The following is a 24,774-nucleotide window of genomic DNA, read 5'->3' on the forward strand; positions in this document are numbered from 1 at the left end:
TGCATTCTGTGTGCCAGAAGAAATGGAATATATCATATTTTAATCATTTTGCATAAATTGTGAGTGTTTACTGCAGATTTAAAAAAAGCCTTTTCCTCCCAACTACCACTCTGATTGAAAACAATTATGCTTCTGGCACAAGACTCTGAACAATATTCAGCATAAATTACATTTCATTCTATTATTAATAGATGTGATATGTGAGAAATGAAGATGTATGGCTACTTGTTTCTGCTTATAATTATAGAAATACCATTCCTATTTTCCCTCTTTTATATATGCTTTCTAGAATCTTTGGTTTGGATACCTATGTGTTTGTGATCTCTTATCCAAAGGGCAAAATGACAGTGAAAATAAGAGCAGCTATCCTGTTACAAGATTAATTTGGGAATGATAAATGAGTGTTTTTAGAATGAATTGCATAGGTTACCACTTAAACAGGTCTTGGCAGCAAACCAGCCCTTTTCTTCAACAAAAAGAAGGAAAAAAAAATGTAGAGAATGTATAAATGAGTTGATTGCCCCAGGATGTCTCTCTCAAGAAGGATTAGAGAAACCTACTGGGGCATTTTCTATCCCCACAAAAGCACTATTTGTGCTACAAAAGTTCACCCTGATAATCATGTTACTACAGAAAAAAAGATTTTCTGCTCCTGTACAACCTCTTGTAAGACATTTGAAGTCATAGGTGCCACGGAGTCAGCCGTGTAATGCAAGCTCAGCCTATCCAGAGAGTGGGAGTGAGAACCAGCTCTCAAATACTCTTCATCAGAGACAGGGAAAACCAAACGATCTATTTTCCTGCTAACATTGAAAAACTGCTGTGAAATGAAACTCCACAGTCCAGGCACAACTTCATCAGGGCTGTGCAGGTTTTAACTTCAGGTTTTAACCGTACTCTGCCATTAGGTTCAGGCTATGCTTGGCCCTGCTTGTGTACTTTATAAACAAAAAAAAAAAAAAAAAAAAAAAAAAAGAAGCAGTATTTGAAGGGCAGTTCCCGGTCACACACACATTCTTGTTCCTAAAGCTTCTTCTTCCAATCGAGAGACAGGGATTTCTGAAATGCCCAATCAGTTATGAGTAAGACTCCAGCATGGCTTAAGGCCAGTCGTGATATACATTTGATGAGATGGGACATCTGTGTTTCAGTTTGGTCTCTTTAAAAGAAATTTATTGGCAGGAATAAGTCTAAACCCTTGTCCGGGTATTACTCCTTCTATGTGACAAGACAACTGGAATATTTTTGGTGGGGCCTTGTAATTTTTCTTCCCTTTGTTTTGCTTTTCTTGCAAGATTTCTTCCTGTTATTAACGTAAGTATTTAAAGAAAATGGAATGTCTACCTCACCTTGATCAGTGCATTTTTACTCTAACCTTCCTGTACTTAAAACCTGTAAAACTGCCATGGCTGTTCAGATCAAGAGCCCAGTTCCTATCTGTGGAAGACATCAGTAGACGTTTATGGAAATAATATAAGAAAAATGGAAAGAATGAAGTGAGCTATCCTCCCAGCACAGCGTAATCAGATCTTCCGAGTGTGCAGCTGATGGGGCTCTCCTCCATGGGTTCTTTTGGAACCCATTTTCACTTCACTTATTTCACTTTCTCAAAATCCAGTAGCAACAGGCTTCAGATTATACATTTTTTTCTGCGCAAAAAGATACTTTATTAAAACAAAAGGTATATTACCTGGTAACTTTGTTGTTGTTTCTTAATCCCTAGGTTATGGGAAATGGTGAGTAGCCTTAGACTTTTCCTATACCCTTTTTTTTTTAGAGACCTGAACTGGGCATGGCCAGAAAGGGCCAAACAGTGAAACAAGGTGGAACAAAAATAGGGGAAAAAAAAAGAATTGTCAAAACCATTACAAGCAAAAGCAAAAATGAGAGAAAGACTGGTGATGAGCATACACTTGGAACTGAATGAAGAGATTTTCCAAAGGTGAGGGAACTTGAAATGGGACCTAAATATCCTGAATACCAACCCTGTCTTTTAATCACCAGTTCTCGACAGATATTTTATTCATACTGGAGAGCTCTGTTCTTAAAATTCATACATCTACAAACAAGCAAAACAAAAAGCCCAAACCAACTAAACAAACCAATTAAATGTTGATGCATAACAGAAAAAAAAGGAAAGATTCCCTCCCTGGCCCCAGCTGTTCATATTTATATTCACTTGGCAAACACTTGAAAGAGTTTCTATCTTATCCATTCATGAATGTCTAGGGGGGAAAAATGGAACCCGGCTAGATTCATACTGAGATATTGTTATAATTCATGGCAATCACAACCGTCTTGAGGACATACTATGTTTCTGTTGTGCTGTGTTTGAGCTACACTATGAGTTTATGGGATGGAAAGGGCAAGGATGTGGCTTTCGGGAACTGTTTCTTTCAGGACGACCTCTGTGAAGGGTTGCCAATCAGTCCACGGTGCATATCAGAAGGCGGCAGGGAAGGATACAGCTATTTTGTAAGCAGGAGAATGGCATGCCTGCGGCTGAGCCAGGTGCTACAGAAATGCTTTGGTTAAATATGAATAGAAACACGGCCTCTCGGCAGAGCACCGTGACTGCCCTTCATGGACCAGTCTTTGTACGAGGCCAGATACTCTGCTTCACTTGCCCCTGGCACAATACTTGCAAATGAATGAACTGACTTGAATTTAAATATGAACCATCCGGAAGAGCTGGTGCTCAAAGCTCAATCCAAACCAAATAAATAGTTTCCCTGAGATCTAAAGAAAAAGTAAATTTATTCATAAAATTATGACTGTGAACTGGGATTCTGCCACTTACGTTTGAGTGTTGAAGACAACAGTGAAACTTCCCATTGTGACGCAAACTGTTATTGACAACAGAGAAACCTGTCCATGTGCAAAGCTCTCTGGCATGTATGCTACCATAAAATTTATAGCCTGACTTTAAGACAAAGAACAGTTGGATTATAGGCACTTCTGGGGAAGGTGAAAAAAAAAAAAAAGATTATTAATTCTATATGTATTTTGCATTTCAGGGAGCAAGACAGCCTCATCCAAAGTCCAGTTAAGCAAAACATTATATTCCAATTGCTTTCACTGAGTACTTGGACCCAGGACCCTCAGAGACTCGGTTGTTACACACACCATGTAAAATACAATGGCTGCCCCAAAAAGTTTGCAATGTGAACCTCTGAACCATTAGTGCATAACTCACACTTTTTTTATGTCTACAGATATCAATGCAAATAGTTGCTTGTGCCTGAAAGCTGAAGATAGTATCAGCATTTGGAACCAGAAAAGATAAACAGAAGAATAACCACTGTTCACAGGTTTTAAGTATGAAAACAGAATGATCATTAATTCTGGTCATGCAAATTCTTTTTTCACATCTAAATTTCACCTTTCCAGCCCAGCTCAGATGCTGATGCTGTCACCCTAAGAAAAAAAACCCTAATTCTGCTTTGAATACTTTCAATATTCTGACCAGTTTTCTGATTTTGTTTTCATAGAATCATAAAATGGTTTTTGTTGGCAAGAACCTTTAAAATCATCTAGTTCAACGCCCAAAAGAGGGAGTTTTAAAGAGGATATATCCCTAGGGGGACACAGGACAATTATGCAGGGACAGTAGCAGCATGTCACGTTGCTTAATGTGTTATAGCTCCAATATCCATACAGTTTTGAATGGACAGATAGAAAGACAGCCCAGGCATCAAAGGGTATGTATGTATGGAGACATAATGTATTTCCAGTGCCAGTATCTGATAGAGTTATTTTTGTCTGCACTCCTAGTTACAAGTTGCTTGGTTCAAAAAATTAAAGACTATGGAATGAAAAAATACTCAAGAAGACCTGTTAAAAACATTGCAAATATTTTCCTGATTTTGCTTTTGTTTGTTTACACTTCATGCTGCAGACGATGCATATTATATAGATGGTAACTACTTGCACAGGAATATCACATACACTGTTGCCCATTCAAAGCAATTTCCTTTTATTTGTTTGTTTTCTTCTTCTTTTTTTTTTTAATTACTCTTCTTCCTGTTATAATACTACTTCTGACAGCTGATTGCAAGGCACCTCAGTCACCAGAAAACAAGTGGTTCTGATTTTTCTTCATTGTTAGCTAGATGTTTGTGGTTTTCCAGCCCTGGTTGTTAAAGTTCATTCAAAAGCAGCCCAAGGTAAAAATCCAGTCTCCTTTTACATTCCCCCACTCTTAATGTTTTCTCCTCTCTTGGTAAAAATTTTTACTCCAGGCCTGCAGGGACTGAAAACACATTGTGGTCATCTCTGAGCGCTTCTACAAGAGAGAAGATATGTCAACTATCAGTTAATGAGAAGGAGGGAATCCTCAGGTCTCCAGAGAACTATGAACTTGCCTATTACTCACAGCAAACTACACTGTTGTATTTAAGAAGTAAGGGTTGCAAAGGGCACACACCGCCTATTGCACAGGCACAGGCTACGACTCTGGCTTTTGGACTCCAACGATCCAGTGGTTATTCATGTTGTTATCACCTTGAATCTGAACTCTTGCTCAGCCCTCCATCTCTGACTGTGCCTATAAAGCACTCTGAAACTGCTGCTAGTGCAGCCTTACAAGAAATATTTAATACAGAAACAGCTTTGTCATTGATATTCACTGAGTACAAACTGGTGCATTCCAGGCTAAATTTTTATATGGCATTTTTGACCTCAGGTAACGCAAATTGTTGGAGAAGCCTGGCCGTTTGTGCAGTGCTTTTGTGTCAGAAACAGAAAGAAGTATTCAGGTTCAAAACAAATAAACATGTTTTCTTATGCAATGAGTGCCAATAGCTCTATTATTGAAGCTCAAAAAGCCATAATTCACAAGTACTGTCTTTAACAGATTTCACTGATTAAACCAGAACTCTGAAAATCAGGATTTTATATAAATAAATAGAGTAACTATTGTACAGTTCAGACATTTGAAAACAGACGTATTGTCCATTGAGCTTTGGAAAAATACAATTTTGAAGTTATCACTTGAAGGATGGATTTTTCATTTCAGTTGGACTGGTTTTGGACTTGGGCAGCAAGAGCCTAATCCCGTGTCTGTCCAATGTTTTCTCTCAGCGCAGCGTTCCCCAGCACTTCAGCTGAGTTTTGTTTCAACAGCCCCTTTCACTAACCTTGCTCAAGATACTAATTCATACAACAACCTAATGGAAAGAACTTGGAGATCCCTGTAAATTTAGACAGTGGGAAGTCCAAAATTCTCCCTTTCAGCTGCACCCCGTGAGACCTGTACCCAACGCTGGAGTACAACACACAAACTCCAAAAAACCCCACGCAAAACGTACAAAAGCCAACGCAAAACCTCCAAATTGTGCCACCAGCTCAGTGATGCTAACAATGACAGGGCAACCATTTCACTCAGCTTGCTGCAATCACCTGAAAGTAAACAGATTTGCTAACGCTGTTTTCAGTGTAGATAACGAGATTAGACCGGACAGTATCACTGTTTCTAGCAGGGCTTGGGTGGATTGGGCAGCCACTCAAAGCCAGGGACTGGAATTCTCCACAGAAAAAAAGAACCACAAACAAACCCAGAGTATTTAATTAGCACGAAACACATACATTTTTACTCAATAAAAAGATCCAGATTTGCAAACCTAAGTGGCTTGATTTTCTTTAATTTGCATTTATTAGACACTGATGGAAATCCATTGGCTTGGTGAGGTGACTTGTGCTTTTAAGGGACAGTGGGAATACAGCCACTGTAATTGCCACGATGGGTTTTATACAGCCTGCTCTAATACTTATTACACTTATGAATTTGCTTCCCAGCCTATAGAAAACACACTTGTTGAGTCTCAGTATATTGAGAAAACGTGTAGATACAGAAGGAGAAAAGCTATCAAAAAGGCTCTTAAGAGTGAATAAAAATTACCAGCAAGATCTTAGCAGAAGAAAATCTCCTTTGGACAAGACTTTGTGCAGTGAGAGTACTGATAAACTTGTATAATTGGACCAAGAGTTTGTTTTGTTTTTTTTTTTTCCCCAGCATCTGGTTGTCACTTGAACTACAATGCACCTCCAATTATATTTTATAGGGAGCAATTTCATTTTTATAGTTTAAGAATCCTTTGGAATTGGTCTGTGAAAGGAAATAAAAAAAAAAGAAGAAAAAGAAAAGGATCGGCTGGCTTCAGGGTGTCCAAATGGAGGGTGAGATCAGAAGGCACAACCCAGACTGGCTGTTTATAGTGCCCGCTACTGAAACTGCTAATTCAAAGCAGCGCTCTGAAAATATCTATCAGTCTTATCCTTCCTGCCCATTTAAGGGGAAAGAATGAAATCCCAACAAATTATTGGGGAGCAGTCCAAAAGTCTCATCTCTCCTCTCCGCACAAGCTAGTATGTATCAGAAATAAAGACCTCAAATGACAAAATGACTCTTTCTCCTTTTTCTTTGCTAAGTATGTCCTCCCTCTCGGTGCTAGAATCAAGGACAAAAATATTGTCCCTTATCCTGCATGCAGCATCCCACTCTGATCTCATGCTTACAGGAGATGGAAGTCCAGCCCGTACAGAGCAGGAAAATCAGTGGCACTCAGTCTCAGTGTTCGCTGAGAGCAGCCTGCTTTATCAGCTCACGCATCAGACATCCAACAGACATCCTCAGTCACAGCTTAGGAAATTTTTCTTACGGAGAGCTGAGTACAAAACCCACGTGCGGTTCTCAGAGGTGCTTTTTGCCTGAAGAAATGAGTCCTGCTGGTAACTTTATCTTGTGCAACAGCATTTCCTGGTATGTCCTTGTTCTGAACTAAGATTGTTTTGTATGGTGTAGGAATTCTCTGTGGCCTTTTACCCGGACGAGGCAGCTGCTGGAAGATGGGTCCAGCAGGAGTAGGTGCATCAGTGACTGGAAGCTTGCAGGGCAGTTCAGCAGCTCTTTTTTCTGCTGCCTGCATTGAGACAGCGACAGTAAGCTACATTCCGAATGTCACTATACAGCACTGACCCCTGCCAGACTAAATTACCTTCCAGGCTAGCCTTTAGTTACATTCAGGCTAATATAATTTATATTTTAGGACTGTACAAGGAAAAAGCATCGACGGAAATGTGATATAAACATCTTGTGCCAGGTGTGATTAAACAAGCTGCTGAATCTGAGCTTGTGCACGTTTCCTAGCTCAGGTGCAGCTTCTCACATGCTTTGGGTACCCTGCTTTTAGAGGCCAAAGGAATAAGACCTCCCTCTCTGCTACACTGGCACGACACAAGAACACGTACCTTGCCATCCTGATCATTGTATGATGGAAGTATTACCTATTTTTCTTCTCATATCTAGTTATCAGATATCTCATTATCAGCCCTTGCTGATAAAATAACGTCTGTACTATCACATTTTTGTCCTTTTTGTGTCTGAGGAGCCAGTATTGGAGGATATATAAATCATGCCATGGTCCAGTAGTCCATTCATTTGGGGGGAAGGAAAGGAAATTTATTTAATTAAGCGAGTGGCGTACTACACTGCTGTTACATGGTCGGCTGGCATTTTAGTATTAACTATTCTGATGCAAATTCTCCCGAATTGTAACAGAAAACACATTTCCATTAAGCCTTCATGCTATCTTCTCTCTGATAAGTCAGAAAAAATTAGACTCTTACTTTCTTTTAACATCTAGGCCGTGACAGGTGCCAATCTTGCCCTCCACCCATTCAGAACCTCAGTCAAACCAGTGCCCCTTTACATGGCTTTACCTGTATTTTCATTTATAGCTTCAGCATTGTCAAAGCAGCTCCTCATAAGCTCCGTTCTAATAGCACAAGGCAATTTCAGAGTTTTAAATGAAAATAGTCGCATGGAATCTGACAGATTTCCATTGCTTTAAATCTGTAGCAAGACAGATCGAAGTATGTTCTTTCATGCGCTGGCTGTGGTTAATTATCAGATGCACAGATATTTGTGTAAGAATATTATTTAGTCTTTACCATTTACAGTAATGTTTTGAGAAGTAAGAGCCTGATTCATCCCTGTGCAACCCCACTTCTATTACTGGGAATCCATTAAATCTTTTCTGTATTTGAACATTTTGGCTCCATTGACAAGCTGTTTTTATTGCTTTCTCTGCATAAAAAAAAGGGTTTTTTTTTCTTTTTTTTTTTTCTTCCCAACAGAAGATATGCCACTTATTTGCAAGCTCTTTTACAAATTGTAAACGCAGTGTTCTCCTCCTATCCTATTCCCTGCTGGTTTTGTTCTTAAGCCTCGCAACAAGCTTGAACAAGATAAACATTTCACAGGATACAGAGAACTCTTTCAAAGAGTCACCCCTTGTTTGGAGGTGTGACACAGGATCACAGAAATATTTCACCATTAACTTTGCAAAGATTCATGTCTATACAGGAGCTATTTCGGTAAAATTCCTTCAGGGTACAGAGGAACCATTTTGCAAGCATCTTACATAATGATAAAATCAGGCACACGATTCTTCATTTGGGTTATCCATAGAAGCCCTAGTCCCCTTTCAGACGGACAAATTTCAATAAGCATTGTGTCAATGCCTGCTTATAGAATTAGAAGAACGTTTTTCCTATTCTTTCTTTAAACATGCCACCTTTCTAGGACTCTTTGATGTGTTTTTCTGCTGAGCAGCAATGAACCTGCAGGGAATTCAATAAAGACTCCGTTTAGACCCGTAATACAGCAGTGCTCACGCTGTAAGTGAAAGCTGTTTATGCTACTCCTTCCATTTTTGAGGAACAGAAAAAACCCAAAAAACTAGTAAAGGGCAGATCTCACCCCATCACATGGTGTAGGTCACTGGAAGGCCAAGTTTGACAATTCAGCTGTGATATAACCTTGAATGGAGGAGAAGAGTCAATTCCCCATCTTGCAATTTAAAGCTTGGAATAGGCCAAATCTGCATTCCCCATCATACTGCTCTTCCACATAGCCTTGTCTTTTCCTGCCAAGTCACTAAGTAGAAAAAGCTAAGGCATAACTTTTGCAGGCACATCTCCAGCACACTGTAAGTCCTGTCCTGCAAAGCGGCTTGCGAAGTGATGACAACACCGCAAAGATCAGACGCTGAATGGGGGCTCTGTTGGGAACTGTGAAGAAACTGATAGTGTTTAGAATGGTGACACTCCCCAAAAGATTTAGGTGAAGAAGTTTGGCATGAACTTAAACAGACAGATGCATTTAATGATTGTAAAGAGTCCGGGAACTTTTTTCTTATAGTACCTTTTTTGTCAGTGAGGGTTAAAGCAAACAGTCCTCCACCATCCCACTGTGTAATTGCTTCCATTTTGTTTAGGCAGTTTAACCTCACGTTAACCCCTCTGACTACTGTTCAAGACGAAACAAAATGACTTTGATGATCTTAGACCAGCAATAATAATAAACTCCTCTGGTGCTGTAAACCTCTTTGTGTTAAGGACAGAGAGACTGATTACTCCTCCAAACTGTTTGTGCTGCGTGATTGATAATGACCAGTTGAAATTCCCCTCGCTTCTCCCTGTGCACCTCCATACAAGGCTGATTTAACCCACTGGCACTTGGGAGGAGTTTACCTCAAGGCATGGTGAGGGTTCAAAGGCACAGTGAAGAATGGCTTTCCGTAGACAAGTTTTGGGGGCAGAGCCTCCTGAAACCTGAAGTCTCCTCGCTTGTATAACAAGCTGGGAGCTAGAGCCTCGGCTAGCGTAAATAACTTCAGTGGAGATGTATTAGTTTTATTGCCCAAGTATACTAGTTTTATTAAGTCTTGTTCTGGGGTACTGTTAGCCGTTCAAAGACAAAGTTGTCCCATTTGAATTATCTCATCACTTTTGGCTGCTGACAGATCCAAGGCATCTCCAGACCACTCAAACTCTATCACCACTCAAACCATCCATACCTGCAATTCCAGCGTGACAGCGTGCTCTGCAATTACCGCAAAGTGCAGGAGTCGAGGAGAAAGACATGCTGTGGCAAGAGGAGTCTTTTAAAAATATGCAGAGTAAACACAGTGCTGAGTTAAATTGACCTGATTTGCATTCATAAATGAGGTAGGGTGAATGTAATTATGCTGTGGCCATGGACTAAAGGTCAAATGTCATGATTTTTAATTATAAACACGCTACCAGCCACTCAGCAATGATGTACGGATCTGGGAGGCCGTTCATTTTGTAAAGTTTTAAAATCCATAAACTGAGCAAGATGTATATGCATGGTAGTGGGGAGAGAGCAGGAGTGAGAGAGCCCCCCCTGCTTACAGTCCTTGCTTCATCAAATTTGCTGTGTTTGGAAACATATTACTAGCCATATTGTGTGGTGAAAATGAAGTTTCCAAAGTAAATTCCCATTAAGTTAACATGAGTGCTACAGATGACCCAAACTCTTATTTCAAACCTATTTCAAAACCAGAAACAGGTAGGTTTCTTTTCAAAGGCTTCTGCTACTCTGACTCCTTGCCTGCTGCTGCAGGATATATCCGCTGCTTTCAGATACGAGTGGTCATAAGTTTTGAGATGAAAGAAACATGCAAGAATTTTTCATAGGTTACAATATTAACCATAAAAGAAAAAAAAAAAAAAGCTATACAGCTTTCTAACTTGGCCTCTTATTTAGTTATTAGGGGTATCTAGTAGGCAGACAGACCAAAACATAACCCATCCAAAACAATGTGGAAAAATGCTCATACTCCCACTGCTGATGGACCCACATTGCTGCTACAATACCGCTGAGTGCCTGGTTCTGGGATCAGTCCACACTGGGCTAAATTAGGTTAGTTTGTGGGGTTTTAACTCTGCACAGCTGCTTCTGCTGAATCGTTTTAATACGAGGTGGACTGCAGTTAACTCCTAGAAACATTATCAGAGACCGAAGACTCATTAAACAGAGCAGGGTTCAGGTTTGTTTTTTAATTTTTCTTTCAAGGAAACTCTAGAAATGCCCATGCCTGGTTTTAGGCTTACATTTTCTTACTTGTTTTGGGGTTACCAGCCTTAGAAAGGCGAGAAGGATGAATTTTAAACAGTGGACGTTCCTCAGCAGCAGGGGCTACACCAGCTGGTATAAAGAACTAGAGAAAAAAAAAATTAACTGCCAACATATATGACATAATAATGACCAAACCTGAGGTGTGCAATCCCAGCACAAGAGGAATCCTAGGCTGACCTTTTGAGTGCAGCTGCCTGTACTCTGTTAGGGCAGGCTGTTCCCTAAGCTTTTGCCTTCCACATGGATCCAGCAAGTTATGAACTTTAAAATCAGTCTTATGCCTGGGGACAACCCTGCCATCTTCTGAGGACAGAGTGAGGTCCAGTAAGTATTTCACTACAAAGTGAGATCAATTAATTAGTTGAATTAGTGCTCCCACAGCTGTAACATTCTTTACCTGCAGCTCAGACAGGTACATAATTCTTCCCTGCCTTTGAAAATCATCAAAGGTTTTCAAAGTACTTGCTTTAAAACCATAGTCCTCACTGATCACTACAAACAAGGGTAAAAACAAGAACAATCTAAGGAGGGAAGGAGGTGAAGAGTATGACGTTACTTCACAGCAGCAAGGACCATAACACCCTGCAAATCCACCCCAGGAGGAAGATCCCTCAGCAGACTGGAGGTTTCAGTGTTCTTTTTGCAATATAAGATGTATTAAACATGGTCCTTCCATGATGCAAATCTGGCTCCTATACTGAAGTGACTTCAGAAAGGTCATATTTCGGGTGTGAAGGAGATTTCTGTAATTTGGCCATCTTTGCGATGATTTCTCCCACCGCTTCACACATGTGTCATAAGCCTCTCTGATAAAGTTTTCATACAGGTGGAAAAGATGTTTTCAAGCAAATTCCTTTCTCAATCTGAACATCTATTTAAATGCAAGCAGATTTTTCCCCCCAAAAAACACCTAGCAAATTAAAACATCTGCTTCAAGGGAATCACAAGTTTATTGCTGTCATAACAACCTGATATTTGACATGCTGTACTTTGCTGAATTAAAGCCACAGTACACTGTACTCCAGAGAAGCAACGATGGGTTATAGTTTGCTGTAACATCTGCAGAGTACAAAACGCATGTTTGCTCTCAAGTTCAAAGAGCTCTTGCAAGTATATTCCCTGGAAACACAAACTGGAAGAAGGCATATGGTTAGCTCCTCTTTTTGTTTTTTATTTATAAACTTGTTTGTGAGATATAAATATACTTAATTCTGAACCCTAGAAGTCTGCCTCTGAACAGAAACACTAGCAAGCCAGGGCAAGCGAAGGATCCTTTCTATAACATTGTGCTCTGGGAAAAAAAACCACCAGTGTGTTAGGGGAAAGAGGAGAGAGAGAGCTAGACAAGCAACTCCTGAAGGGCTCTCCCAGGTAGGACTTTACTGATAGACCAAGGAAGAATTTAATGCATTGCTCTGTTGGTGGCTTACTTGGATGACCTGCTCTGCAGCTTAGTTCCTCAGTGCTTCGGTTTCCTGTTTGCAAAACGGAGACCATAGTAACTGTCTGCCGCAAATTTGTCTCTGAATCTGTTAAGAAAATCGTCAGTTACTGTAGTACTTCAGGAATGGAGGCCATGTAAGCCTGGAGACAGAGGGATGGAGGTAAAAACACAAAGAGGGCAACCTAACCTTTTTCTTTCTTTGCATACAATATTTCTCAGAGCACTTAAGTCTCAGACACAAACAGCAGGATAGAACAAAAGAAAGATTTAACTATTGCTAGATACTTTTTTTCCACTCTGGTATCTCAAGGAGTAATAAGGGAATATCGGTTGCCACCTATGTCTGCTGTTAAACCCCATAAGCCAGTAGTCCAGTCATCCTAAATCACCAAAGTATTTCTAAGAGAAAAACCTAAAGGAAATATCAAGCGCACATCAAAAACAAGCTAGGATTTGGGGTTTGTTTTGTTTGGTTGGTTGCTTTTGTCTTTTTTCATAAGGCTGTGCTAGAATTCTTTAAAATTTGTACTTTTCTGTGAATAGTCCCCATGCAGTTCATCTCTACTGTATGTTATTGTAACACACTATCTGTTTAAAAGCTTACATATTTGACGCAGGGATTAGTCAGGTAGGCCCTCTGTAATGGGAGGAGAGAACTTTCTTAAAGATTCTGGAAAAATTACATTCTAAATTCCTGTAATTTCCTTTTTTCCAATATTATGAATTTATACAAAAGCTTTAGGAAGGGACTGGTGTAACACTATAGCATTTATATTCTCAGCAAAGTATTTGCGCAGAGAATCAATTACATCCTGCTCTATGGTCAACACTGAATGTTTTGGTTTGCACTAATCAGTTACATCAACTGTGTATGTATTGACTCAAATAAAAGAGAAAAGCAGGAGGGCGCAACTAAATAATAAAAAAAATAGCACTAAGAAGGCATCAATTCAGTGTTCTGATGCTGAGTCAGAACACACAGTAGCTCTGTCTCCTCTAACCAGCCCTGGAAATACTTGAAGGACTGGCAAGCTCGGAAAGAATAATATGGTAGTGACAGCACGTTACATGGAAAACAGAGCGTAGACAAAAGCAAACAGGTTGACAAAGCACAAGGAAGATTTATGTTCACATTGTGGATACAACATTTTGATGGTACCCGTTGCGCCTTTTCTTTGCAACAACTGCAGGCAGCATTGCATGCTGTGTTGTGACTTGGCTGACATGGCAGGAACAGCAACTACTTTAACACTGATGCAAGATAAGGGGAGCAGCTGCTCCCATCTAGACCCAAAGATACATTCTTTTTTTCCTTCCTTTCAAAAGTCACTCTCTACCTCTGTTCTGTCAACACTCCCCTACTAAGGGTCAGGGAAGAATTTATTCCACCTCTTTTATCACATACATTCATATGTAGCACTTCATTTACTGAGGTATTTTTTGGAGGAGATGATAACTCTTAACTCCTAAAGGTTTGGAAGACTGGGTCTTCTGATCATAAGCTCTGGCTCCTAAAGGTCAGATGCTGCTTGCTTAGTTATGTCAATTTTATTACCGTCACCTCACTTTCCATGTACAATGGGCATTTGATGATTGATGTCTCGTAATGGGACATTCCTACTGAACTCTTTAAGAAATTCTTTCCCTCCATTCAAGAGTTCAAAGGAAAGAGAAAAATTGAAGCAGCAATTTCATAAGATTTATGTACTGTACAGTGAGAAGCCAAATACTCTCCTGTTGAACACAGTTATCTAACAGCAATTGGGAACAGCATGTGAAAGCTGACTTCAGGTATCCTTGACTCTAAATTGCAGTCTGTTTTTGTAAAACAATGGAAGATAAGGGGAATCCAAAAACCAGAATATAGAACCTTCTAGTTTGAAAGTATAAACTAATTATGCTATTTAAAGCAATACCATAGCAAGATTTATTTATGTCTACAAAGGAGTTCATTCTTTTAGAGTCTTAACTATGAAGTTCATGACAAGTAATTTCCATTTTCTACCCATTAGATTTTGGGTTAGTCGAAGTTGTAATTTCTTTCCATCTGGTTATGGCTGGTAAGATCTGCATTCACAAAGCCAGCCTTTCTACACCATTTCTGGAAATAGTAAAAATTAGTATAATTCATTTATATATTCAGTAGAACAGACATCATTATAACCTCATCTGACCGCTTGCATTTTCTACTACAAAAGCAAATTCATGAAAAGACCAGAACTGACAGTTTTACCAAAGTTGGAACAGAAAAAAATTGTCCCACTCTGAGTCACTCTTTGTGGAAATTTAGTTATTTTTATTATGGTAAATATGGTGTTGTATTTCCCCCCGTTTTGAAGAAGAGATAGTCATGAGTGTATGGTCTTCAAACCACCAATGTCTCAGTGCTGTTCTAAGTGATATTGTTGAAGTTTTTAAAAGAGGCTCACAGTGAAGTTTAATCAAGTGTATTCTTTATTTAGGCACACATAAAGCTAGACCTTTTTGCTACAAGCGGTAAAAGTTTTGTGAGTGCCATCCCACCTGCCCTCATGAAATGATGCATTATTTTTCAGCACAAAACTTTGTAACGCCTGCAATGGTGGAAATGACTGGTTTTGAACTATACATAGAGAGGCCATGATTTATGTGCTCTCATTCCATGTATTCCATAAACACTTTAGCAATCTGAATTTCATTTCCAGGACAAGTGCTGCCGCTTAGTTGCAAGCACACTATTTCATTCCCAAGCATTTTAAAACAGCTAGTAAAGAGTTGAATGAGAAACTGCTTAAAAATAATTCTTTAAAGTGGAAAAAAGGTCCATGCGTTTTGATCAAGTAAGAATATACAATGTTTAGATGTTTCTAAGTTTCCAAAACTTAGTCATATACCTCCAAAATTAATTTCACTAAAAAGTGGGAGGATGATAATGTGATTTAGGGTCTGGTTGAAGTGGAAAACAGAACAGAAGAAAAATATTTTAAAGAGATGACCAAAGTGATATATCTGTTAAAGCAAGATACAGAGACCTAGAAGCTCTGCTTATAGTCTGCCTGGGGTCCAGATACCCTTATCATTACAGTAACCTAGGCTCTCTCAAAATAGCGTTAGGCGATGTGACTGACACCCGCCATGGTAACTTCTCTCTTTCCTTCTCCTCAGAACTATCTGTGTTGTGTTGTGTTTTGCTTTGGTAGAGTTTTAGATGACTACACTGTTCAAAACCTATGAAAGCAGGAGGAGTACCTTCAGAAGGAACAGAAAACTGTGAGATTCCTCATGGTTTACTGGAGGGTAATTTTACACCATGAGATTAATCTAGAACAGAGCTCAGATTCCTGATTCCAGCAAATGTGGAAGGAAAAGATAATATCTGACAGTAATATGCAAAGAGTAAGATTACCCACCCCTCCTACAAAAGAAACAAATATTCTCAATTTAAACTACTTTCTCCCTGACATAATAAGATGAACCTGTGCAATTCTCTTCTATGACAGATGGCTGATCTAAAAATGCCCCGTGACCTTAAATTACGTCATCTTCTTAGGAGTTTCCATCCCTAAAATCTCTTTCTTGTGTATATCCAACAATGACACTAACAATTTGAAAGCATTTACAAGATAAAAACAAATAAATATCCAACAATTTTATGCATCATTTTGGTAAGATTGAAAGTCCCAATTTCCTCAAGGGACTAGTGGCTTAAAAAACAGACTTCAAGAAACTCCATTCATAAAACAATCTTCCAGTTTTAGCTCCTTCTTTTTAGCTATTTGTTCTGGATGTTGTCAGCTTGTTGATGGAATAACAGAAAAACATTTAATGGAACTGTGTATTGCCTTAAGGGAATAAGTAAAACTTAAAATCAAGATGAGTACTTTATTTTCCATCCCTTAAAGACTGTTTTTTAGAGAGGAGGCATCATGTTCTCAACCTTTGAATATTCAGGACTTAACAAGAACTTTCAACATATCTTCGGTGTAATGTTTACTTTTCAAAAAGGCATAAGTTAAAAAGCAAGATTTGGAAAGAGAAAGAAAGATACAAAACAGAACTGTCAGTGCCCTTTCCTACCACGGAGTGATTTCTGCCATGTTATGCTGACCTTGGTCACAGCAGAAAATGCCTCAAAAGCACAAGAGCGATTAGCAAAGAAAACTTGTCTTTGACTGAATCGATGAATAGCCCCAAGACTCTCTCATTTGTTTGTGTATGTGTGGTTGAGTTTCTAAAGCTTGTTCCTCCTATAAGGGCGGAATTCTTCTATAAGGGTTGATGCCATGTACCAGATTTCCTCTATTCACCATGAAAACACTGACATGCTATTGTCACAAGCATAAAAGGACCTACTTAATCCAACCAGTGCTGAATTCCCCACCAATTAATTTCGGGTGGGTCTCATGGTTAGAACAAAAAATCAAGAGTCAAGCAGATGCTGGGACTGAGTTTGAATTGAGGCATTGAGTCACTGGATGACCTTGAGGACAGTCTCTTGACCTCCGTGTGCCTCAGCAATCCGGCACTATCACTGGGGGAAAGGCGGGACACCACTGAACGCCAGATGCCGTGCCCAAGCCTTTCAGGCTAAGCTACAAAACAGTAAAATAGGCATGTTAATACGGAAACATTTCCTGAATGATTCACCTGTCCCCTTTGACTTCTTCCTCAAAGGCTGAGAATGACCAGGAAGTTGGGGAGGAGAAAAGATGATTTCAGTTGTTCTTGCTGGGTGGGCTCCACTCACCCTGTATCTGCAGAACATCCGAGTGGGATTGCCAAAAATCCCGACTGCCCTTAAAAAAAAACAATGCCAGCATTGGCAAGACAGAAAGTACAAGCAGAAACACCTGTGTGCCTGCTGAGCACAGCTGTACGCTGCAGAAGTTTCCATGGTGTAGACTGCTGCCAAGCTGAGCGTGTCTGGCTGGGAAGGAAGGGAAAGGCAGCAAAATGCAGCACGGTTCACATCAGTGGAAGAAAAGCACCTCTCTCTGGTGTTTTCCTAAGACTCAACACTGTTCTGCATAGGCAGTCCTCTCCTCTGAAAGTGTCCAGCATCTCTTGTTCTCTTTCAGTATTGTTGGCTCTGCACACCTGCGTTGACAGCTGTACACGCAACTCATGATCAGACTTTCCCCAAGGAAACAGCTGCCCCACTGTGAGGTATGATACAAGGTCCCTTCTATAGGGGACTTTTTACAAAGGCATGTAGTGATAGGACGAAGGGTAATGGTTTCAAACTGGAAGAGGGTGGGTTTAGATTAGATACCAGGAAGAAATTTTTCGCTATGAAGGTGATGAGATACTGGCCCAGGTTGCCCAGAGAAATTGTAGGTGCCCCATCCGTGGAAATGTTCAAGTCCAGGCTGGATGGGGCTTTGAGTAACCTGGTCTAGTGGGAGGTGTCCCTGCCCTTGGCAGGGGGTTGGAACTAGATGATCTTTAAGGTCCCTTCCAACCCTAACAATTCTATGATTCTATGACTCTATGACACTGCGCAGGGATGAGTCCTAGGCTGACAGCAGATGATCTTGTAGGTCTCTTCCAACATAAACCATTCTATGATTCTATTACTGTCCCCACCAGTTTGTAGCCATCACTCTAATGTGAGCCACTGCCACCAGAATGGAGTGCATAAGTGCTTTGCATCCTCTTCAGAGCAAAATCACTCAGGTCAGTTTAAGAAGCGCTGTGTTATCAAGTAAAAGCAATTTATTGGATTAAATATGATTAGACAGTTTAGTTAGATTATTTTCCCATTTTACACCACTAGGTTGAAAAAAAAGAATAATATAGGCAATGACAAGCAGACTTTCCCACAGAAACAGGAGTCTCCTTCCCAGATGAGTGCTCTGATTTCTAGACATGGACAGCTATGGATCACATCCCTCTGTTCCTGCACTGCTGGTCATAAGTTGCCTCAAATTTAACAGGATAGATGAAAACTCCCTTCACCCAGAACACGTCTCGAAAGACAATGACTGAAGGCACTGCACTGTGGTGGGGTAACAAGGAGCCCTGTCTTTCCTGAAGCAATACTATAATGATTAGGTAATTATATCAAAAGGTATGCCAATACTGCTCTAAATTAATTCAGTGCAACTTAAGTTATCTAAGGGTGTCTAACAAGTCAAGTCCACGTGTGTGCTTCATTGGGGCATGTGCTTTCTGAACCCCAAACAGTCTTAGTTCAGCTGAACAAAGGCAGGAAATCTAATGAAAATGCTCATCAGCACAACTAAGTTCCTTCCTAAGCTTTTTATAAAAACTTTTAAGTGTTTAGAAGTTTTATTGTACAGCCAGTTCCCTTTTAACACAACATGTTCTTCCCTAGCACGTTTTGTGTGTTTAGAAAACACTCGGGCAGAACAGTCACAGAAAACAAAACAGAAAACATATTCATCATGTAGGAATCCCTCTGTAACAGCAAGTTCATATAGAAAGACTCACATTTTGTTTGCTGGGCACCTAACAGTGCACAATAACATTTAAACCAAGCCTGATGCTTCTCTCAATAGTAGGGAAATGTCCCAGTGGTTTCACTAAGATCAGAATTGAATACTTGCTTGAACTGAATATAATTTTTCCTTCCGTTTTTAACTTCTTCACCTCTCTGTATCACAAATAGCAACAACTGAAAAATCTTGCTTCAAGTATTCATAAATATTAAAAATATGCTAGGACATTCTACAGAAGTGAAGCTTGCACTCAATGCAGTACATTTAGCAATGTCCTTGAGTCACCTGCATTTTGGATGTAACCTAAAACCACAGCTCTTGACCACTTTTATAGCTGGGAACAGTCCCCTGGCTCCTTTCACTTGAGCAGGGGTGTTAACCCCAGTGTCCTGGCCTGCTTCCATGTAGGTAATTATATTATGCTTGCTTAAATTCTCCAAGAGGTCCCAACTGGAGTAGCTATTCTTCACTTTCTCTTCCAAGAGATCCTTGAGAAAGACCCCTAGCAGAAAGCATCTACCATTCTTTGTCTGAGAGGTGACTGAATTTCCATTATGGGAGGAAGTGGTCCCTGTTTATAGGTATATAAACTTGTACAGACTCATATGTCCCTCTTCATTTTTATTAATTACTTGGATATATGGATAAGTGAACATGCACATTCTTAGAGCTGTTCCGGGATAGCCTTTTCAGCAGAAGGAAGAATTTTTCAGCTTGGACTAGTTATAGCATTTTCTAAAGAATTGTGTAATAAGAAAAGCAGAAAAGAATAAAATCTGAGAGGGCTTAATTAAGTGACATAAGATGCCTATGGCAGAAGTGAGAACCTAACCCAGGTCTCAAGACTTCAGCTTTCAGCATGACATCATTTCTTTCCCTGAAGAAATGTTATGTAATATAATGCAGAATATATAACAAAGATATAGATATATGTAATATCATGAAAAATACGTAATGAAGAATAAATATATAGTATAACAAAGAAATATAATGATCAATCTAATCTCATAACTGAAAAGAAATTTCATTTCTGGGGAAAAGAAAGTACTAAATCTATCGTGGTGTAGGCGTCAACAGAATATTGTGCATGTCATCTGATGAGCAGGTAGTGGTGAGGACTCGTCCAACAGGGATGAATCGGACGCCCCAACCTTCACTCTCTTTACGCCCTTCAGCTGCCCATTTCCACTTTATTCTACCCTGCTAAATCTAAGGCTAAGATTGTCATAGCTTAATAAGCGACCCTTTACTACATTAAAGAAGACTACCCCTCTCTTTGTATCCAAACCACAGAAGGGTGTGCTCAACTTCTACCATTGAAACTGATTTCCATATATTTCATCACTCGTATTATTCTCATGTTGGTGGTGTAATAATTTAGCAATATATTCCTGTGGTTTTCATTAGAGAAGGAGCTTTACTTATGGTTTGACATGTCTGTACTCTCTCCCCATACAATTACTTTGCAAATATTTTGGCAGAGGGCAAGTGAGCTCTTTGTTAGGACAGAGGACAGGCATTTTGAAAAATCCATGGCCTGATGATTTTTCTGTCACAGACTTTCTATGCTTCCCTGTTTTTACCATCTACAAAACTGCAATCATTTTTAATGAACTCATAAGAGTATTGTGAGGTTGAACATAACATTGTGCATTGTTTGTAAACTACTTGGAGATTTTTGGCTAAAAGGTACTGTAAAAGTGCAAAGGAGGTAATTGAAACTACAGGAGTCCGTTCCTAATGTGTATCTCTGTTTACGAGCAGATTTTTCACCTCGCCCTTGTGGAATCTGAAGATGTAAAAAACAGACTCAGCCCCAAAGAACCTACAATCCCAACAGAAATTTCAGATGAAAGAGCAGAAGAAGTTAAAAATTATCATCCCCATTTTACAGAGGGAGAACTGAAACAGAACAACTTAATATACTTATTCCAGGATGCACAGAAAAAGAACAGCAGACGCAGGGATGTGAAGGCAGATCTGAAGCCCATCCCAAGTGCTTCCTATAGATGGTAGTCTGGTTAGTGCAGTCTCCCCCCCGCCCTGCCATTAACTCTAATTACTGATTTTACTTGTGTTAGAAAGGCAAGGAACAGTCCTTTGAAAACCTGCATCTAGCTTGGGAACTGCATACAGCAGCATGCTTAATGTTTTATCACCTTCTTGTTTAGTTAATTCCTTTTTTTTCTTTTTTTCTTTTTTTTTTTTTCTTTTTTTCACATGGAGCTCATGAAACTCTTTGGTTTTGATAGTGTTTTTTATTATGAGGGTTTCTTAAGGTAGCTGAAGTGGCTGAAAGCAGGGCTTGCTGAGGAAGTGCTCAGCCATGGCCCACTGGTTGATGTCAAAAGGCCAGCATCTGGTACCATTCTCTTGGTACTCAATTGCTTCTTTCTTTCAGCTCTTTTCAGACCAAGGTACAACTTGAGAAGTGTACTTTGTATTATAAAAGCCCTAATAGAATGGCAGCTTTATGTGCATAAATCTGTTCTCGCTGCCAACACCACAACTTAGCCAAATAACAACTGCAGCCACAATACCAGGAGGCCAAAGTTTTCTAAGACTAAATATGTCACCTCGTCTCGTGCAACTAGCTGCCTACAGCCCTGAATATGACCTTAAATTTGATTCTCCCATTGTACACAAGCTACAGAGAAAATTACAAAGTGTTGATTTATTGTACTATAGATTTTCTCCATTTTTTTTTCCTTTTTGCATGTTCCTAACAAAGTTATATATAATCCTTTAAAGACTAAGAAAAAACTCCAACCAAAACAATGAGAACACCACAACTAACTGTCAGCAAATCTATGTAAAACACAACTGTCACAGTTCACTCATCTGAACAAAGGGAACTTCATTTTGATTTAACTGAAATATAAAATTTCCTCAAATTAAAACCAAATGAATACATCTTTATAGTCAAACCGAGACTCTACCAAGGCAGACAGCATCAAGTGCTAGTTCACACAGTGGGGTCAGCACTCTTTCTTCACTGCATTTGCCAATGTTTATGTTTTTTTATAATCGGGAGAAAATCAAAGCCATGTGGACACCTACAGGGAAAACAGCAGGTCTCAAAATGTTGTTGGCAGAGCAAAATTTGCGATTCTCCCATGGCACTTCATTTTTTGTCAACTTTGTTTCAGTTACATTTTCATGTTAATTTATTTTATTTTATAAAGTAGTTGGGCCTGGAAACAAATTTTCTTATTGTTTTTATACAATTTTAGAACAGCCATTCCCAGGTGGAACTCCTACAAAGAAAAGCTTTATTTTAATCCACAAGCCTAAATCTAATATATAACCTTGCCGTTCTTCTAAAGCATAGGCTAACACAGCAGGTGTTTCAAGTTCCTGGGAGATGCATTAAATAGACAAATTTAAACCATTCATGATTAACAAAAAATGGTTTTTTTAAATTTTATTTTTCCTTTGGAAGGGGAGGAGAATATGAAATTGCAGTGACCATACTATAAATATACCTTTAAAATATAAATAACCCTCATAACACCTGCGTGTGGAGAAACAAAGTAATATTCTGGAGTGTGTTTAATAGAACAAGGCAAAAAAACCCCCAACCACTATTAAATGAAATACTGAAATGCAAGTGCATGAGAGTCATAATTTTTAAAACAAGGACCCAAAATAATGAACAAACAGCCAATAACTAGAAAATCACCTGAAGGATTGAATTCAAAGGGCTTATTAAAAATATCAAATTTACCTTTTAAAAGACCTGTGTAATTACATGCATCATGATATAGCGTGCAGGGCACACAAGGCAAGCATGTGCTGTAGAGGCCTGAACAACCTATGGCTGTATGTGTGCCAAAAACACGACGGGTTCCTAAGCACATGGATGCATAAATGTCCAGGAGAGGGAGCCTGAAGGCAATGTGCAATGCACCATTTTGGACCTGCCTTGCTTTGAAAGTTTTGCCTACCTTGCAATTTGTCGGCAGAGGACCTGAGCAGATCAAGGGTTAATGGGACAGGCTACATGTTAAACCCAGTTGGCACATCACTCCAAACAAAACCGCCGGCCTGTGGGATACGAATTCTCTCTTTGCTGGGTATCAAATCGCTTCCTTCAGCCCTAAGAAACGATGATACACACTTTTGTCCTCCAGTCTTAACAGACTTGTGTTAAACACAGCTACAGCAGGCCTGAGGATGTACGCCAGAGCTCTTGTTCATTGGATTGAATCAGAAAATATGATCTGGGCAGAAAGATATTTCATTTTTTGTTCCATTTCTTTTAAGTCAGAAGAGCTAAACTGGGGACAGATTCCAGAGTTTATCCATGTGAAAACCACTGTATAAACAATTTGAAGTTCATCAGACTGTATTATGTGTGCTTAGACTGAATACTACGAGTGGTGCACTTATCTGTTCTATACATGATGCGATGCTGATTTGGTTAGTAGCTATAGATTGGACATCCACTTAATATAAAATCTTGAAATGGAAATCTTTTGACTGATTCATGGTTAAGGCTATTGGAAAGATACCATGTTCTAGATTCCTGGAAGTCCCTTATGAATCCAGTGGGTGGTTATTTAACATCTTGCTTTTCCATCCCACTTAGTCTACTGTCAATACAATCTGCTAGGCAGACAATTAATCATGGTGAGTCACTATTTACAAAGAAAAGAGTGTAATTATCCAAGCAGACTTCAATGACTACAAGCCAAATCCCCAAGCAAACTTTGTGATGTTACAACAGCAAAAACAATCAATACAAGCAATACCTATAGACTCCCTAGGTGTAATGGAAACTACAAGGAGTATATGAACAACCTGGACAACTTTGGCTTTCCTTCATGTAATGGAAATATTTAGGAGTTTAGGACAATTGGTGCGAGTGAAAAGTCCCTGCCATTTACCTTCTGAAACCTAATGGACTCTTCTCCCGCTAAGACAGAGGAGACTTGTAAATGCTTAAAAGGTGTCTACTTTGTGCATTTCTCTTGATCCTATAGGATCTGAGACCCAATAGGATCCAAATCTCTGAGTCATACTTATCAATATCAGCTAAGTATTCTGCTGGCTTTGAGTGTTAAGGACATTATTTTCTCCACTGATATTTTTTGACATGAGTAAGACACGCTTTTTTCCATCCAAGTTGTCTTAAATAGCTGAAAAGTTAGTTGTGGAGTTTGGATTAGATATGGGGAAGTAAGTCATGATTCATAATTTAATACACATAGTGGGTTTCAAATGGTCTCTAAAGAAACTCAGAGGAAAACTCATACACAAATGCTTAGATATTGGTTTGCTTTATATTCATGTTCATCAACAGAAACCAAGAAGCATACATAACAAGAACTTGGTGTTTCTCCAGCTATCTAAAACAGTATTTCATTTTAAATATTTCCATGTGTTTATGAAGCTGAAATCTTTTTATGCAAACAACCATGATATATTCCCTCTTTGAAGTGACTACCACAATGAATAAAAAAACCCACCAGAACAATAACATTGAAGCTTTGACTATAGAATATTTTAGGAAACAGACTTAAATTTTCAGGGTGGTTAGCTAGTGGGAAAGTATTGCAGAGCAGACACAGCAATGATATGTGATATGTTCTCATTCCTCCCATAACATCTCTAGGTCAGTAAAAGCTTAATTCAATGACCAATCTTCATAAAATAAGGTGATACTCATTTACAGTTAAAATGACTAAAGTGTGAACCTGATTTACAGAGTGACTTGAATACATTCTTTGAGAACCTTTGAGGAAGGAGACTCTCACACTGGCTTGAACTCTATCCATTTTGAAACTTCATCATATACCACATCTAGTACATGACTTAGAGTTGGCCAAATCCTAGGTTAATTCTTATTTTTCTCTACCTCTGACAAATCCACAAGACCAGAAGTGCAATGGAAACACTGCAGATGACATTCTGGTGCTATAGATCAGCGTACCTCCATATCC

Source organism: Rissa tridactyla, chromosome 1, assembly GCF_028500815.1.
Source record: "Rissa tridactyla isolate bRisTri1 chromosome 1, bRisTri1.patW.cur.20221130, whole genome shotgun sequence".
In the NCBI taxonomy this organism is placed as follows: Eukaryota; Metazoa; Chordata; class Aves; order Charadriiformes; family Laridae; genus Rissa; species Rissa tridactyla.